Source organism: Sus scrofa, chromosome 13 (genome assembly GCF_000003025.6).
Source record: "Sus scrofa isolate TJ Tabasco breed Duroc chromosome 13, Sscrofa11.1, whole genome shotgun sequence".
NCBI classification, from domain to species: Eukaryota; Metazoa; Chordata; class Mammalia; order Artiodactyla; family Suidae; genus Sus; species Sus scrofa.
Window position 1 is genome coordinate 201,907,498 of NC_010455.5, and position 16,047 is coordinate 201,923,544.

The window sequence follows — 16,047 nt, forward strand, 5'->3', positions numbered from 1 at the left end:
GTGCAATTGAACCAAGCTCTGGAATTTGGGTGGGTCTAGGAAAAAGTACAGACTTCAGTGGAAAACATATATGGGTGTGGGAGAAATCCCTGTAAACTGTAAATTGACTACATACTGCTCAGCCTGGTATGGAAAGAAGGCACAATGCTACCCAAATCCAAAAAGAGACAGAGTAAATCTGACACCAAGAGACCATCAGGTGCCCCTGGAAGTGGCGATGCTGGCCATTGGTATCAGGCTTATCCAGCTCTGCGGAAGCTGGTAGTCCTAAGCATCTCCCATGGTGGCCTGGAATTACCTGCTAAGGACCTGCTCATCGCCAAGGTTCCGCATCACCTGACCCCAGTGACCCACACGCCTTCCCCACCTATTCAGGGCCCCTGTTCTGTTGTTTCTGGATTCATCCCCCCTCATGGATTTTGCCTTCAAGATCTCGTTCCAGAAATCCTCCGAGGTTTCTTCCCTTTTCCCATCAGAGTCTCTCTATCCATCCTTCAAGACCCTTCAAGGCCAATTAGGCTCAGGTTTTCCCTTCCCCATGGAGCCTGACCGTGTCTACACTTCCCAAGTGTCATCTTCTCTAGGTTGGAGCTGCATCAGATATAATCACCCTATGATGCAAGGGGTCTGTCCTTCTCCCCTAAAAAGTCAAGTCTTGTGCTAGACGCTGGGAAGCTCTGTCCTTCCAAAGCTCTCTTCTTGGAGGTGGGGAGGGGGTGCTGGGCTAGAGACAGAGGTCCCTGCTCCAATGTCCAGCTGCCACCTCTCGGGTGGAGGGCACGTCCTGCCCACTCTCTCAGCTGTCACGTAAGCACAGAGCTGGTAGGTGTGAGTGGCCCACAGCCTCCCTGCACCCCAAGCTTCCTCCCTGAAGAGCCAGATCTACTTTCCCAGGTCTCTGGGATCTTCAGCTGAGCTGGGCCCCAGCACTTGAACTCAAGGTTAGACACCCTCCACCCCTGCCCCACCCACCCCCACCCAGAGTGCTTCCTGCTGATCACCCAGAGTGGTAAAGAAGGAAGGGAAAATAAGCCCCTCATACTTCAAAGGATCATGGAATTTCTGGAAGGTCCAGCTGAGGTGATTCATCTTGACCTCAGGCTTGATTTTTTTCCCCTACTCTTCACTCTTTTAATTTCAGCTCATATATAATCTTACTGATTTGAAGAAAACTCCTGCTTTAAAAATCCCAGTACTTAAAAATGATTAAGTACTACTCCATGACATGGCCAATAAAATAGAGTATTCACTTCATCAGGAAAGCAAGCCATGCATACTTGCATCCTATGCGGTAAAGACTGAAACCTCAATTTATTTGCATCAACAGAGGCCTTGGTATCAAACGAGAATGTAGTTAGGCCAAAACCTCCTTTCAACAGTAATGCATCGAGAGTCTACTTCTACAAAGAGCGATCAGCTATTAATCCAGATTAAATTTTCAAGTGAATAACTTGCGGCACTATGGGTGTTTTGATCCTTAAAGACCTTGATTTCAATGACAAGCTGTAGTGACAAATGCAGCTGTTGGAGAAGGCATGCGTACTTAGGTTCGTTTCTTTCAAGATCGTGTATGTTATCATTGCGTTGCATATGGAAAGTGGTAATATTTTTAAAATATTAAATGATGGTAGTTCGCTAGCACCCCAGCAATTTTTATTGATTGTCCAGTCAATTACATTTTATCTTAGGTTTTCAGAATCCACCCAAGGCCTGGTTAACTCTTATTCACAGGTTTTAAGAGGGATTAAAAAAAAAAAAAGGCCCTTCATATATTGCTTGAAATTAGCCTCAGCTCTGGGAGACAAGTCACATTTGCATAACTTTATTTAATATCTATATGACTATATCTTAATGTTTGAAAAGCTGCTTCTTCTCCTTTCCTTCCTTCTTCTATTTTTCTTTATCTTATTTCCTCTCTCTCTCTCTCTCTCTCTCTCACCCTCTCCCCTCTCTCTCTCTTTATAACCTTTGGGCGACATCTCTCCCTCTTTTCCTATCATTCGCAAAGCAGTGTCCCAAGCTTGCAAATAATAAAACCCATTCATCTCTAATAATTTTCTAGCTAGGCCTATAAATGTCCTATCAATGACCTACCAATCCCTCTGCCCAATAACCTATGTCATTGAGACTTCTCCCACCGGTATTAAGCTGTGTATTTTCACAGGGCAATTTGCTTTTAAAACCAAGATGGTCCATCAACTTAAGTGTTTGTCTGAGTCCCGTTGGCTGTGCAGCTGCATTTGTGAACACTAATAGTTAAAAACTGGAAGTCAGTGTTAAGCAGGCAAATTAGCGTAGAATTGCACGTGTGTGCTGAAGTTGCGGACTGACTGTGCTGGGAGAGGACTTTGAGGTCGTTCCATCCAACCCTCTCATTTTACAGATGAGGAAAACAGGACTAATTGACAGCTAGTGATACCAAATTATAGCTCTCCTATAACGAGACAGCAGAGTTAGTAGGCTTCCTAATGCGCTCCATGACCACCAAGATTCCATGAGCTGATGAGTGTGCCGAGAGCTTGGGCATCTCCATTCTGCGGTTTTCAAATGTTTATGTTTCTAATGTGGTATGTGTAATCCCAAGTCCAAGAGACCTTTATCGTAGAGACTTTGCCAGTACCTTACTCAGAGCAGCCCACCCCTTTCATCCTCAGCCAGTGCTTCCAGGCTGCAAAGTCACTGTAAGTGTCACCCAAGATGCCACTTTATGCTTGGGAGGCTTCCATGGTCTTTGAAGCTGGTTGAACTTCTTTCTTCAACTCTTATTGCTTCCCCTTCATGCTTCTCAGGAGCCAGACCAGGTTTATTCGATATTTTTCAGGCTTGTTCCTCCGATACTGAAGGACTGACCATCAGTCCCTTGACTGAGGATGGAGTTCCTCAAATTTCATCCTCTACTGCTCACAACTTTTTAAAATAATTTTCTCACCTTTCTTCTCCTTCCTCACAACTGGAGCAGAAGCTTCATGAGAACAAGCATCTTGGCTGTACTTTTGTAATCTCGGTGTCTAGAAAAGTCTGGAAGCTAGCAAGCGCTTGACACATACCTGTGCAATAGATGTGACTTTTCCTCGCTCCCTCCTCTCTCAAGGAAGCAAGTGTCCGCGTCCATCCTAAGACTTACCTCCCAGGAGCATCAGTGCCGCCTGGTTCACACTCATGTCTTTGACTTCTGGATCATGTCCTTGCTCTTGCAACCCCGCCTCCCTTAGTTGTCCACTCTGATGAGCTTGCATAGCTGTCCCAGCTGGCTGCCCTTCCTCCAGCTTCTTTGCTGTCAAGTTCTCGCTCCTTCTCTTCAATTCAGGCAGTACCTAACATTCTGCTCTCAGCTGCCTTCTTCTCTTGGTGTTTTTCTTTTTTGCAGATCTCATTGACTCAAACATGGTCAACTTCTACTTCTTTTGCAGTAGACTCCCAAATCTCCATCACCAGCCCCCAAATTATTTCCTAGAAGTAGACTTCTCAAGTCAGACATGCTCAGGGCCAACCTCCTCATGTTGTCTTCAATACCCTTTGCTTTTCAGGCCAGGCTTCCTCTCCATCCTAGAGTCATTTCAGCTCTTGCTCCCCTGCCACCTCTTTATATCTAATAGGTGTTAGATGGTTATCTGTTGGTAAACCTAGGTGGGGATGTCCCCAAGTTCTCGTATCGCTTAATGGATTGAAGAGCCTCCTTAATAATCTCCCCACAGCTACTCTCACCTTCTGAATCTATCTAGCAAGATGAGTTTGGCTTCTTTAGGTCTGCTAAAAGATCAGACTTTTCAGTTTGATCATCACGGTCTTTTAAAATCTACTGCCAGTATAGTTTCCAGGCTAGCCTCATCCTACCTTTTTACAGCTACTACAGTGATTCTTTCAACTATGGATACACCCTAGAAGCAAATGGGATGCTTTCAAAAATTACCCAAACTCAAGTTCCTATTCATATGTCTCCCCCAGCCCCCACAAAAGATTCCGATTCACTTGATCTGTGGTAGAGCCAAGGTATTAGGGCATTTTAAAGCTTCCCCAGGTGTTTCTTACATCAGCCATAGTTGAGAATCATTGCTGTCCCTTTGATCCACTCAGACGAATGTACTTGGAAAAGTACTGTACCATCGCCCCATGACTTTTGCCTGGCCAGTTCCCCTGGAGGGAAATTCTCTTTGCTTTATTCTGCTTCCTGGAGAAAATGCACAAAGACTTTTGTGATTCTTCCTTCTAGGAAGGATCAGTCCTTTTCCTGGAAATCCTTAGTATGTTTCCACATGTTACATGCATTCACGTTAGCTGGAAAGACTCCGTGATAGATAAGGACGATATAGAGTGTTAGAATAAGACAAGGTCCCTGTCTTTACACAGCTACCTATTTTGTGTAATGAAGGAAACATAGAAAACTACAAATATTATACATTTCATGATAAAAGTGAGGAAGCATCCATGAGATAGTGTTTAGACATAAAGACTCTATTCTTCTTGGTATAGTAACAATTGATATATATATATATCATCCCTCTATTAGATGGTTTATATTTGAGAGTAAGGACCATGTATCATTCACTTTGTGTGTTTCAAAAACCCCTGTTCTATGATAACAGGGTTTACAGAATCAATGGATGAGTGAGAGTGAACCAGTGAATGAATGATAGGTCGGTGATTCGGAATCATTGGGAAGTCGTGGCAGCTTCAAGAAAATAATGCCCCAGTTCAGTGCCTGGCCAGGGTGCGGGGTGTTCCACTGGACTTCAAAGACTCACGTCACGGCTTTCAGTTCTAAGCTATGTGTGAGTTTTATAATTTCCTTCAACCATCCGTTCCATAGCTGATTTTATTTTTTAAAAATTTTATTGAAGTGTAGTTGGTTCATCATGTTGTGTTCATTTCCGATGTATGGCAAAGCGACGCAGTTATTCACGCATATATATTCTGTTTCATCTTGTTTTCCATCGTGGTCGATCACAGGATAGTGAATATCGTTCCCTGTACTATACAGTAGACCCTCGTTGCTTATCTATCTTACATATACTAATGTGCACCTGCCAGTCCCAAACTCTTAATCCTTCTCTCCCCTACCCCTTCCGCATTGGCCACACAAGTCTGCTCTCTGTGTCTGGGAGTCTGTTTCTGTTTCATAGATGTGTTCATCTGTGTCCTATTTTAGATTCCACATATAAGTGATATCACATGGTATTTGTCTTTTTCTTCCCGACTCACTTCACTTATGATCATCTCTAAGTCCATCTATGTTGCCGCAAATCCCATAGTTCCGTTTAAATGGTAATAGGAATAGCATATTAGAAACTAGGTCCCATCTCTCATGACTAGAAGGTAGTAATGGACAGCCCCAAACAACACTTAGCCCCTTTGATTTTAATAAGCAAATCCCAGGGATTGAATGTGATGGTTTGACAGCTGATGGGAAGGACTAGGGAGGAAAAGGGGATTGGAAGGTCTGCCCATCCTACAGATCCAGCAGCCTTTCTTCCTTCCCTCTCAACCTTGCCATGGCCTTCAAGTTAAGTCTTTGGGCCTCATCAAGATGCCACTGAGAAAATAGCTAGCAAATGAAGAAAGTCAAATAGAACCCTGCAATAATTTCCAGGCCAGCTGTGGGAGAGAAAGGTGCAGAATTAAACAAGTGATGAACCAGTGAACATGTGGAAGTAATTGTGCTTCTCCAGTGGAAACCTCTAATCCATCAAGGAATTCATCACACTCTAAGAAGCAAACCATTCTCGGGGAGAAAGCCATATCTGAACATCTGTGTACTCTTTGAGGACATGCGTGAATCACAGCCTAAGAGCCACCAACTGAGTGAACTAGAAAGGGGTTAGCCCAGCTTCCGGGAACATCTGAGTCAGGACAGATAAAAGGAAGTGTTTTTAATCCAGAGGATTTCAACACCAGGGGAGCTCATTTCCCAGAGAGAGAACAATGTGCAGCTATAGATCACTTCAAAGAAGCATTTAGAAAACTTCACATGTGATGATAAATGCATCAAAACCGCACACATATTTTGGGCAAAGTCCTTGACATTGATTCATTAATCTGTGGATTATTAATCCCTTTATTTACTTATTTGTTGATTCATTTATGGAGAATGAGTATCTCTGTGTGAGCATGTATGTGTGCCAGGTCCTGGGTTACTACAGGTTCAACAATGAACACGGCCCAACCCCTGCTCTCAGAGAACTTTGATATTATACTTTACAGCAGGTTCTTCAATGACCATTGGAGGGGGGAAGTGAGCCAGGGGAGGCACCATGAGGACAATTAAAAGGTCTGGAACTAGAATGGGCTTTTCGAGCAGGAGGACATTGGTAGAAAAGGGGGACATTAGACGTGCAGTGTGCAGCGAAGCGAAAGCAGCTCATCATTGTTGAAGCGTGGACAATGGAGAGGACGTCCAGAGATGGGACCAACATGGCAGCCAGAAGACTTGGAAGTAGGATAACAGTGAGATCTGAAGAACAATTTGAGGGCTGGCCCAGGGAACTGACATGGACAAGTTCAAGTTTTTGAAAGGTTATTTTTGGGGTAAGAAAGATTGGCTCTGAAAGGGAGTCAGACAGGAGAGGGGTCAGGAGGAGCCAAGGCTGCAGTGAGCAAGGTCAAGCCATGAAAGGGCAGAGGGGCAAGGGGCAAGGACAAAAGTTATTAAGGAGATCAAACTGGACACCATGTGGCTGTGGTCATGAAGGAAGGGGGAGGGGAGGCACACTCCAGCATCTATGGAGCCACTCACAGGCACGCATAACACAGGACAAGGAGCAGTTCGGGGTGAGAGTTGCAGGCAGCGCCATGCAAGACACCTCTAGGGAACACTGACTTTGTAGGCACAATACCACCTGTGTCTTCCATCAATAAACAGTTGTGTGTGTCATAGGGGACTGAGTCAAAGTTCACTCCACTCAGCTCATCAATATAACCAATATGTAGGATTGTTGTGTTTTTGAGACCCCAGACTGCTTTTCCAGAACTGGAAGTTTCCAAGCTCCCTTTGGGTCCCTACATTCATTCACTTACGCATACATTCACCAATACTCAGCCTCTGCTAGAGCCTAAGCATAACATATACCAGGTAAGGTATGGCAGCTCACGTTCCAAGAAGAGGCTGTGGGGCGTGATGGATAACAAGCTGGCTTTTGAGTCATAGAGACCTGGATCTAAATATTGTCACCACTTCTGATGAGTGGTGAGACTTTAAGCAAACTCTTTACCTTATCTGAGACTCCGTTTACTTATTTTGACCAGAGTTTTACCAGAGTTTCTCTGTGTTCAGAGTTAAAATATATGAACTGCTGACACAGAGCTGATCACCAATGTTCTCTGCATAGGTAGTTGTTAGTGATATTAGATAAACACAAGTAAACAAATTCTGCTATACTGAGATAAATAGCCCGAGAGACAATAGCACAGGGAAGAATTTAGGGAAAACTCCTAACCCATGAGAACAGGTAAGGAAAGCACCTACCTAGTCTCAAGAACTAGACAAGAGAAAGCAAGTAAAGAAAGGAAGAAGGTTTTATGCAGATAGCCTGAGATGTTTCAGTGCATTGAATCCATCAATAGAGGACCAACCCGTTTGGTCCACTGAAGGTCATTCAGCCAGTTGCTGGCTGCAGGGTGGCTGGTGCTCACATGCCATGATCACAAGGTCAGGAGCTGAGGCTTTGGCTTGTAGGTGATGGGGGTAGGGATATCACTGGGCTGGGCAGCTGAGAAAGGCTTTAGAGAGATCACTGAGCTTGCCCTACAGGAGATGCTTTAGATAGAGGACAACTTGCTACATTCCATGAAGAAAGTGCGTGCCTCTGAACCAAGGAAGTAGCAGGAAGAGAAGGAAGAGGGAACAGTTTCAAGGGGTGTTGCGATACACTAGGGGGAGTCAGTATCTTTCAGGGCCTGAGGGTCTACAGGAACTGGGGAGCTCACCTGCAATGGATAACGAAGCTAAGCTGTGAGCAATCAGATTCGACCCAGTCTCCATTCACCAACTTGCAGTGACATTCCAGGAGGATCTAGGAGGGAGAAACCAGGTCTGGGCTTCCTGAACAATAAAGCTGGCATCTCTTGGCATTCCCTGGTGGGAATGGTTAAGGATTCATCATTGTCACTGCCGTGGCTCGGGTTCAGTCCCTGGCCTGGGAACTTCTGCATGCCATGGGTGTGGCCAAACAGGAAAAAAAAAAAAAAAGTGGCATCTCATGCCATGGGAGTGGATACCGCAGTATGTTCAGGGAGAAGATGATGATTTGGAATGTGGAGCCTTGGGGAAAATGGCATTTTAAAGAGCTGGTAGAAGAGGAGGAGTCTAAAATGAAACTGGAAAAGGGCCAGAAAATAAGGAGAAAGTGGGAGAACAGCGTAGAAACAGTTTGAAAAGCTGAGGAAGTGTCAAGTAAGGGAGGGATTTGCCCACTGGCTGAGCTGTTAGTGCCTCTGATGGAGCAGAGTGGTGGCAGGGACTTCTTCCCGTGGGTTGAAGAGTCCTCACACAGCCACAGAGGAAAAGGGGACAGAGTGTCATTTCTTTCCTCCTTCTCCACCCCAACCGATCTTATTCCTCGAAGCTTGGCTTTGGGATACAAGGCTTTCTCCATAGCCCGACTCCTTGTCTCTCCCCCAAACCCAAGACAGACGTCTTGGCCTTTCTCATTTCACAAGTCTTGTTACCAGTGGTCAAGAGGAAACAAAGAATGGCACACAGAACAGATAAGCAGTTTCTGCCCAGGTATTTCAACCAGGATCCTGTTCCCAATTTCACCCCCTGAAAATGGAATCTCACAGCTAAAAATAGGACTGAAGAGAGATCCATGATAAAGCATTCAGAATTGGCCAACTAGCTCTAAATCCAGGAGCCAATTCATCTAACGTGGCCATCTTCAGGGCCCCTTGGAATTTCCTCTTCCATCCTCTTGCTTCCATTGTCCTTGTTAATCTTGAACACGTGTTCTTGGGGATTGAGGTGGTTAGAGGCTGAGTCCCGTTGGGCTTGAGTTACCTTGATGTGGACGGTGGGCCTAGGGTCAGAGGAAGTGTCTTTCTAGTTCAATTAAATATTTTTTAAATAATTGAGACTATGTGTTATATTTTTTATTTTATTATATTTTATTTTATTGCCGCACCCATGGCATATGGAAGTTCCCAGGCTAGGGGTCAAATTAGAGCTGCAGCTGCCAGCCTACGCCACAGCCACAGCAACAAGGGATCCGGGTCATGTCTGTGACCTACATCTCATGGCAACGGATCCTCAACCCACTGAGCAAGGCCAGGGATTGAACCCTTATGGGTACTAGTTGGGTTTATTACCACTGGGCCAAGACTGGAACCCCTCTAGTTCAACTATACCTCGCTTTTTGATTGACACCAATCTTATACTATAGGAGATATTCGGTATTTGAAAATGCATTTGCAAACTCTGTGGCGTCGTAGACCAGCTCAGAAATTAAGCTACAGCATGTGGTTCAAATTAGACCAAAGGAGTCTTTCAAAAGTTGTATGGGACACACAAACATGGATTCCTGGGTAGACTTTGTGAATTCAGAGAAACATCTCATCTGTCAATAATGTGTTTGTGTTTGTGTGTGTGTGTGTGTGTATTCACGCATAAATATTCATTGGGGGCTGTGTGTGTGTTATTTTTCTTCTCTTCCTTTGGACAAAGAGCATTTGTAACCCACTGACTCCCCACGTCAGGGGCCCAATAGGGTGAGGCTACCTGGAGGTGGCCCTTGTCAGTCAGAAACTCCTGATTTAGCTCCCTTCTACTTAAAGTTAGCGCCACAGGATCTTTGACCATCGGGAGTGGTCAAGACCTTGGTTTCCAGCTGTGCTTCTCATAAAGGAAGTTTCCAGATACAAGCCAAGCAGTGGAAAAGAATTGCTGACTACAGGACTGTTTTGTAATATTGGACGGTGATTTATAAACAGAACCTTCTTCTTTTTTTCTTTTTCTTTTTCTTTTTTTTTAAACAAAGTCAGCTAGTGTCCTTGAACTTTCTCCCGTAGGTAAAGCCACATGCCTGGCCTTCTCCAGAGCGCTCTGTGAGGGGTCAACTTTTGTGGCCCCAGAGCTTCCTTTGCTTGGAATGAGTTACCTTCTCTCCTACAATCTAGAGTAGCCCTAGTTATGGCCACTCGTGGGGGACAGGAGAACAGAGTTACTGGAACCACCTCTCGTGTTCCATGCTGGGTGGGGCAGAGGAGAAACCAGAGCTGCCAAAGACTGACTGCAACCCAAAGTGTAGCTTCCTCCAGCCTCAGCATCCCATCACCTGGAAACTTGTTGGCAATACAAATTTTGGGGAGTTCCCATTGTGGCTCAGCAGGTTACAAATTCAACTGGTATCCATAAGGATGCAGGTTCAATCCCCAGCCTCGCTCAGTGCGTTAAGGATCTGGTGTTGCCATGAGCTGCAGTAGGTCGAAGGCATGGCTCAGATCTGGCATTGCTATGGCTGGGGCATAGGCCTGCAGCTGCAGCTCCAATTCAACCCCTAGGCTGGGAACTTCCACATGCTGTGGCTGAGGCCCTAAAAAACAAAAAGCAAAAAGAAAAAGCAAAAATGCAAATTCTCAGGCCTCAGCCCGGGCCGCAATCAGAATCTGCATTTTAACACAATCCCTGGGGAACATGCCTGCCCATTTAAGTTTAAATAAGCATTGGTATAAAGCAATGGATTCAAAAATATACAATCCCCCTACACACACACGCACACACGAACACTTTGGGCCATATAAGCACCATTTATAAATATATAAACTTTTTAAAAAATTTTATTAGAGTATAGTTGATTTACAGTGTTGTCATTTTCTGCTGTATAGCACAGTGACCCAATCATATATTTATATATATTCTTTTCCTGATTATCTTCCCTCATGGTCTATCCCAGGAGATTGTATAGAGTTCCCTGTGCTGTACAGCAGGACCTCATTGCTTATCCATTCTAAATGGAATAATTTGCACCTACCAACCCCAAACTCCCCAGCCATCCCACTCCCTCTCCCTCCCCCTTGGCAACCACCAGTCTGTCTTCTGTGTCCATGTATCCTTTACTAATATCTGATGTACATTTTTCAATATGCACAAAATACAATTGTTTCAAAGGATAAATCTGAAGCTAAATTTGAATAATTCTATTACTTCATTACTGTGTCTTCTTAGATTACTGGGTTACAATACACTGGAGGCCCCCACTTCAAGGAAGCTAATAGCCGAAGGGGTTCTTAGGACACTTTATATATGACAGTCAGTGTGCCTAAGGTTTAGTGGATCACAAAACACACATAGAAAGTGATGCACCAGGATCGGTGGCATCTTGGGAGTGCTGGGATGCAGGTTCAATCCCTGGCCTGGCACAGTGGGTTAAGGATCTGGTGTTGCTGCAGCTGCAGATTAGGTGGAGACTACGGCTGGGATCTGATCCCTGGCCTGGGGAGCTCCATATGCCACCCCAGGGCAGCCAAAAAAAAAAGAAGGAAGGAAGGAAGGAAGGAATTTGTTGGGCTAAGCTGAATATCTTTATGCCTCCCATAGGTAAAGCCATATGCCCAGTATATGCATTTATATTTAGTGCTTCTTGATTTCATCAGGTTAAAAAAAGGAAAACTCATTTTCCCTCCAAAGTAAACCATTGTAGGCTATTCTTTGTGCTATGAAACAAAATAGGTCTAGTTCGGTTGTTTAAGTCAATGACGTATTTAGCCTCCTCTCCTCTCTGACGCGCCTAGTTTAGAACCAGCTTTCCCTCTGACCTCAAACATCACATCCGTGATCTTGGCACGAGCTCCATCAGTCACTGAATCTGGACTGTTCTAAATTCACTTGAAGAGCATCTCAGCCCACCTGTTCCTCCCTCAGGCATTACATTCCTACCAAGTGGCAGGCCTTGCACTGGCATTAGGGCGAGAAGACAAATTGATCTCTCGCCCACAGAGCTTGATCTGAAGAGGAAAAGAAGTTTCAAAACAGATGATTACAGCCACGCACATGTTACCATGAGGTGTGGACTTCTTGCAAAAGGCAGAAGAGAGGAACAAGAGGAACTCTTCCTGGAAGCTGGAGGAGGTGATATTTGAGTTGGGCCTTGAGGGATTAATAGGAGTTTTCCTCAGGGCATAGGGCACAGAGAAGGAAGGGAGGTAAAGGGACCTGCCTGAGCAAAGGCTTTGGGCAGGAAACCTGCTTTATCAGCATTCCTCTTGGCTGAAGTGCAAACTTTTTTCAGTCAATTAAATGAGAACATTTAAATTGACATGAAATAATAATTCTAAACCCTTACTGAGCAGTCAGCTCTCAGATTTGTACGATTGAAACGACTCTGAGAGTAAATTATTTCATATGGTTTGGCCGTGACAGCGTGTGGAAAGTTTCTCAGTTGAGCACAGTAAGTACTTCTCATTTACAGTAAAATCTGGAATGTTTGGGAATGGTCTGTGTAGGGAAATTGAATTTTCAGATTAACTGCATAAAAATGGAAAGTCTGGTAAAAAAAAAAAAAAAAAAAAAAAAAACAACTTTCCTAATTTTGTTTTCCTTTGAAGAGATAATTGCTGTTAACATTTTAGGACATTTCATTTTAATCTTACCTAGAAAGAGAAAAAGAGAGCATTTTACCCTGCATTTTCAGCTTTATTGAATGCCTTTTAAAATCTTAACATGTTTAGTATTTTGCCATGACTTGTAAAGACTACATAATATTTCAGCTTATAAATATTTTATAAGTGTAAAATCATTTCTGTATTGTTGGTGATCCACGTTGGTTTGGAGGTTTTAATTTTATGACAAATGTAGAGAACACCCTTGTATATAATCCTTATGCATATTCCTATGAATTCTTAGAAATTTACTGGGTCAACAATTATAAATAAATAGTTTTAGCTTTGGGTATGCATCGTCAAGCCTTCCCTGCTCTATTTTAAACTGCATGAAAGTGAGGACCAAGTCAGTGTTTTTCCTGCTGACTCTCCAGGCCCCTGTGCAGTACAGCCCCTGGCAGGTGCTTGAGAAACTCTTGCAAAACAAATGAATGTATAATTGCTGAAACCATCTCCAAGTTTTTTCAGCTTTAACTTTTTTTTTTTTTTTTGAATTGTATATTTATAAATGTCACTGTTTGGGGAACAAGTGACATAGAAGAACTTTCTGTCACCTGTAGTAAATATGATTTCCTTTGGGTAAGTCATATTTTGTGCATCCTGTTTATTATAAACATATAATGACCACAGCTAACTCTTATATAATTATTCGTGTAAATGGGAAGAATTTTATGCCACTTTCTGTATTTTAACTTCACACCACCCGCTCACAAACGGGGGCGTGATGAATAGCACCAGTGGGCAGTTAAGAAAACTGAGTCTCAGAGGGGTTAAGTAAGTTGTTGAAAGTCACACAGCAGCTATTAACAGAAGCAGGTCCCTGTACTCTTAACCTTTACACTACACTGCCTCTGAAGAAGTGTTTAATTTTTTTTTAAGTACAGAGGAGGTAATATTCAACCTGACCTTTGAAGAACAGGTGAGAGTTGACAGAGAAGGAAAAGGAGGAACACCCTACACGAGGACCAGCTGCCCGTCATGGAGCCATGAGCACGGTCGGGAAAAGGCAAGTACGCACCCAGACTAAATCCCAAAGGCACAAAGCTGAAGAGGGAGCGAGAGCCAGGGCTTAAGAGGAGCCTTTTGCTTTGCAAAGGTGTTCAGGATTTAACCTGTCAGCAGTGGAGGCTGCTGGAGGATTTATTACAAAGGGGAGTATGCTGTCTGCATCAGCCCTCTAAAGATGAGTAAGCCTTCCTTCTCCGTAGTAAGAGTTGTGATGAAACCTCGGTAATATAAAGTTGCATGCAACTGAATAGAGTATTCACTGTAAAAAAAATCCAGCTTCACAGTTCTGAGAAACCAGCCCGGGAGGCTGTGAGGTCAGAGGATTGCGTAGGTATCTGAGCTGCTGTTTCCTCCTTTGTTTCTATGTGAGAAGAAACCGTACCATTCCTTCCAGGGGCCGGGGTGTTGGAAGGATGCCCCCGTGGGCACGGTTGCTGCAGGGACAGGAGCTCCAGCGGGCATGGTGGCCATCTCATGATCCACACTAGCGCCCGCAGTGAGGTCCTACTGGCAAGGCGGGCAACTGCGATTCTGTTAAGCCCTGGACTATTCTTCCAGAAGAAACAGTATGTGAAAGGCTGATTGTTAAGGACGGCAGGAGAGAGTTTATAGGGAAATCAATCAACAGAGTCAATAGATTGGCCTAGGTCTGTGACGTCATCAGAATCATTGCGTGTAATTCCTCACTTACTGCGTGTGGAAAATTCACCCCCGGCAGGATTTACACTCAGGTCCGGGGAGCCTGGAGAGATGAGGAGCAGAATTCGGGAGGGTCCATGACCCAGGACAGGGGGAGGGGGAGGGGTGGAGGAAAGGACTTTTTTTTCCCTCTACCACCTCTACCGCAAAGTTAGACCTTTTTTTAAAAAACTATGAACGTGTCATACACGGCCCTCATGTTGGCCCCAATTGTGACTTTGTCAGAGTGGAAATCACAGTATTTCAACAAGTGGTTGCTTCAGAGATCTTGAAATAGCCTTTCTGCTCACCACCCTTTCGAAACGCTAGCTCTTCCTAATTAGCACTTGAAAGAGAAGCGCCTTTGTGCTTTTAACACATTTTAATGAGTGCATTTTAACATTACCGGTGTCTTTTGTAGTCCTGTTTATTGTATTTTGATCTAGGTAAACACATTCTGAGAAGGCAGTCCTAGGTCTTACCTGTCTGCCAGAAAGGATCATAGCACAAAAATGCTTACGAATCCCCAAGCTAAAATATGACGAATGAGATGAGATTTCCTAGACTTCCTGACACGCTCTGGGGCACCACGCGTGAAAAAGCTGCATTGTCATCCCACAGTAGTTCCATTTGTTTCCGGGATTCCTAGTCCTGGGAAAATCCGGGTTGCTGTTTTTCCAAGACAGTTGCCTGTACATTGAACCTTGTCTTTGAGGGTTTTTTCCTCAGCTACTCTTCAGAATACATTTGCTTCCCCTTAGGGATGCCATTTAGCAAATAAAAATATGGGACTCCTTTGTACTGTATCTATATAGTACATAGATAGGAAGTTCAAGTGAACAATGAATAATTTTGAGTATAAGTATATATCAAATATTGCCTGGGACATACGTAACCTAAAAATTATTTGTTGTCTACCTGAAATTTAGTTTGAACTCAACGTTTTGTATTTTACCTGGTGACCCTAAAAACAGAATGGGGCCAACCTCTCCCAACTAATTACCTAGAGATGGTCAGAACGTTATTCTCTTACACGGTTTACTGATGGAAACTAGTCAGCTGCCAAAGGTCTCAGACTTTAACTGTGAAGGTATTTTGAAGTTTGAAATGTTCTTATTGTCATCCAACAATCGTAAACATGTATGGTTTCAACTTTGGGACGAGCAGGCACCTTGGAAATTTAAATTGACCACCATCCAAGAATTTCGGTGTCAAGTGCATTCCCCCGAAATCCCGTGATATCCAGTTTCTATATCAGAGACATGTGGTCAAAGTTTAGACTGACAGGGAAACTGAATTTCAAAACCTTTTGACACACACCCCACCGTTAAATAACTTGGTTCCAAAATGAAGCAAAAGTCATAATTTCCTTTGACTGGGATGAGATTCCACTTGTGAAAATAAGGGGCACAGAAACCATCACAAGGAAGAATTCCGCCCTCGTATCAGGTGAATCACCCCAAAGTCCATTAGTCATCAATTGGTAGAGGCCAACACTTTCACATGCATCGTAAATGGAAAAAAAATAAGTCGGCATGAAGCCAGAGAAGCAAGCCACCCTGAAACCGGTGCGTATATTTAGAATGTGCTACTCTTTCTATATTTCTATGCCTTCATCCTAGCAAAAAATAGTATAAATGTGAGACAAGAAAAGATAGAGGTGGTGGTTACAGGCGGTGGGTCCAAGGTCTTAATGAGTGAGAGATTTATCTGGGGGAAACTTTGAGTGTCGCCAGTTGTAGGCGGATGCATTATAAAAATGCAGTGATTGGTTCT

The 16,047-nt window shown here is 43.9% G+C and overlaps 1 protein-coding gene across 8 annotated transcripts in view; it reads left to right on the forward strand.

The window, feature by feature from the left end:
- The window catches only part of KCNJ15 (potassium voltage-gated channel subfamily J member 15), a 47,414-nt gene that overhangs the window by 13,462 nt on the left and 17,905 nt on the right, over window positions 1–16,047 (forward strand). For 3 of the 8 annotated variants that reach the window (XM_005670338.3, XM_021070979.1, XM_021070981.1), the window contains one exon: window positions 13,465–13,591. The exons of 1 other annotated variant lie outside the window; for it this stretch is intronic. The gene's annotated coding sequence lies outside the window, so the exon portion shown is untranslated. 4 more of the 8 variants (XM_005670339.3, XM_021070982.1, XM_005670340.3 and 1 more) reach the window with 3 other exon arrangements.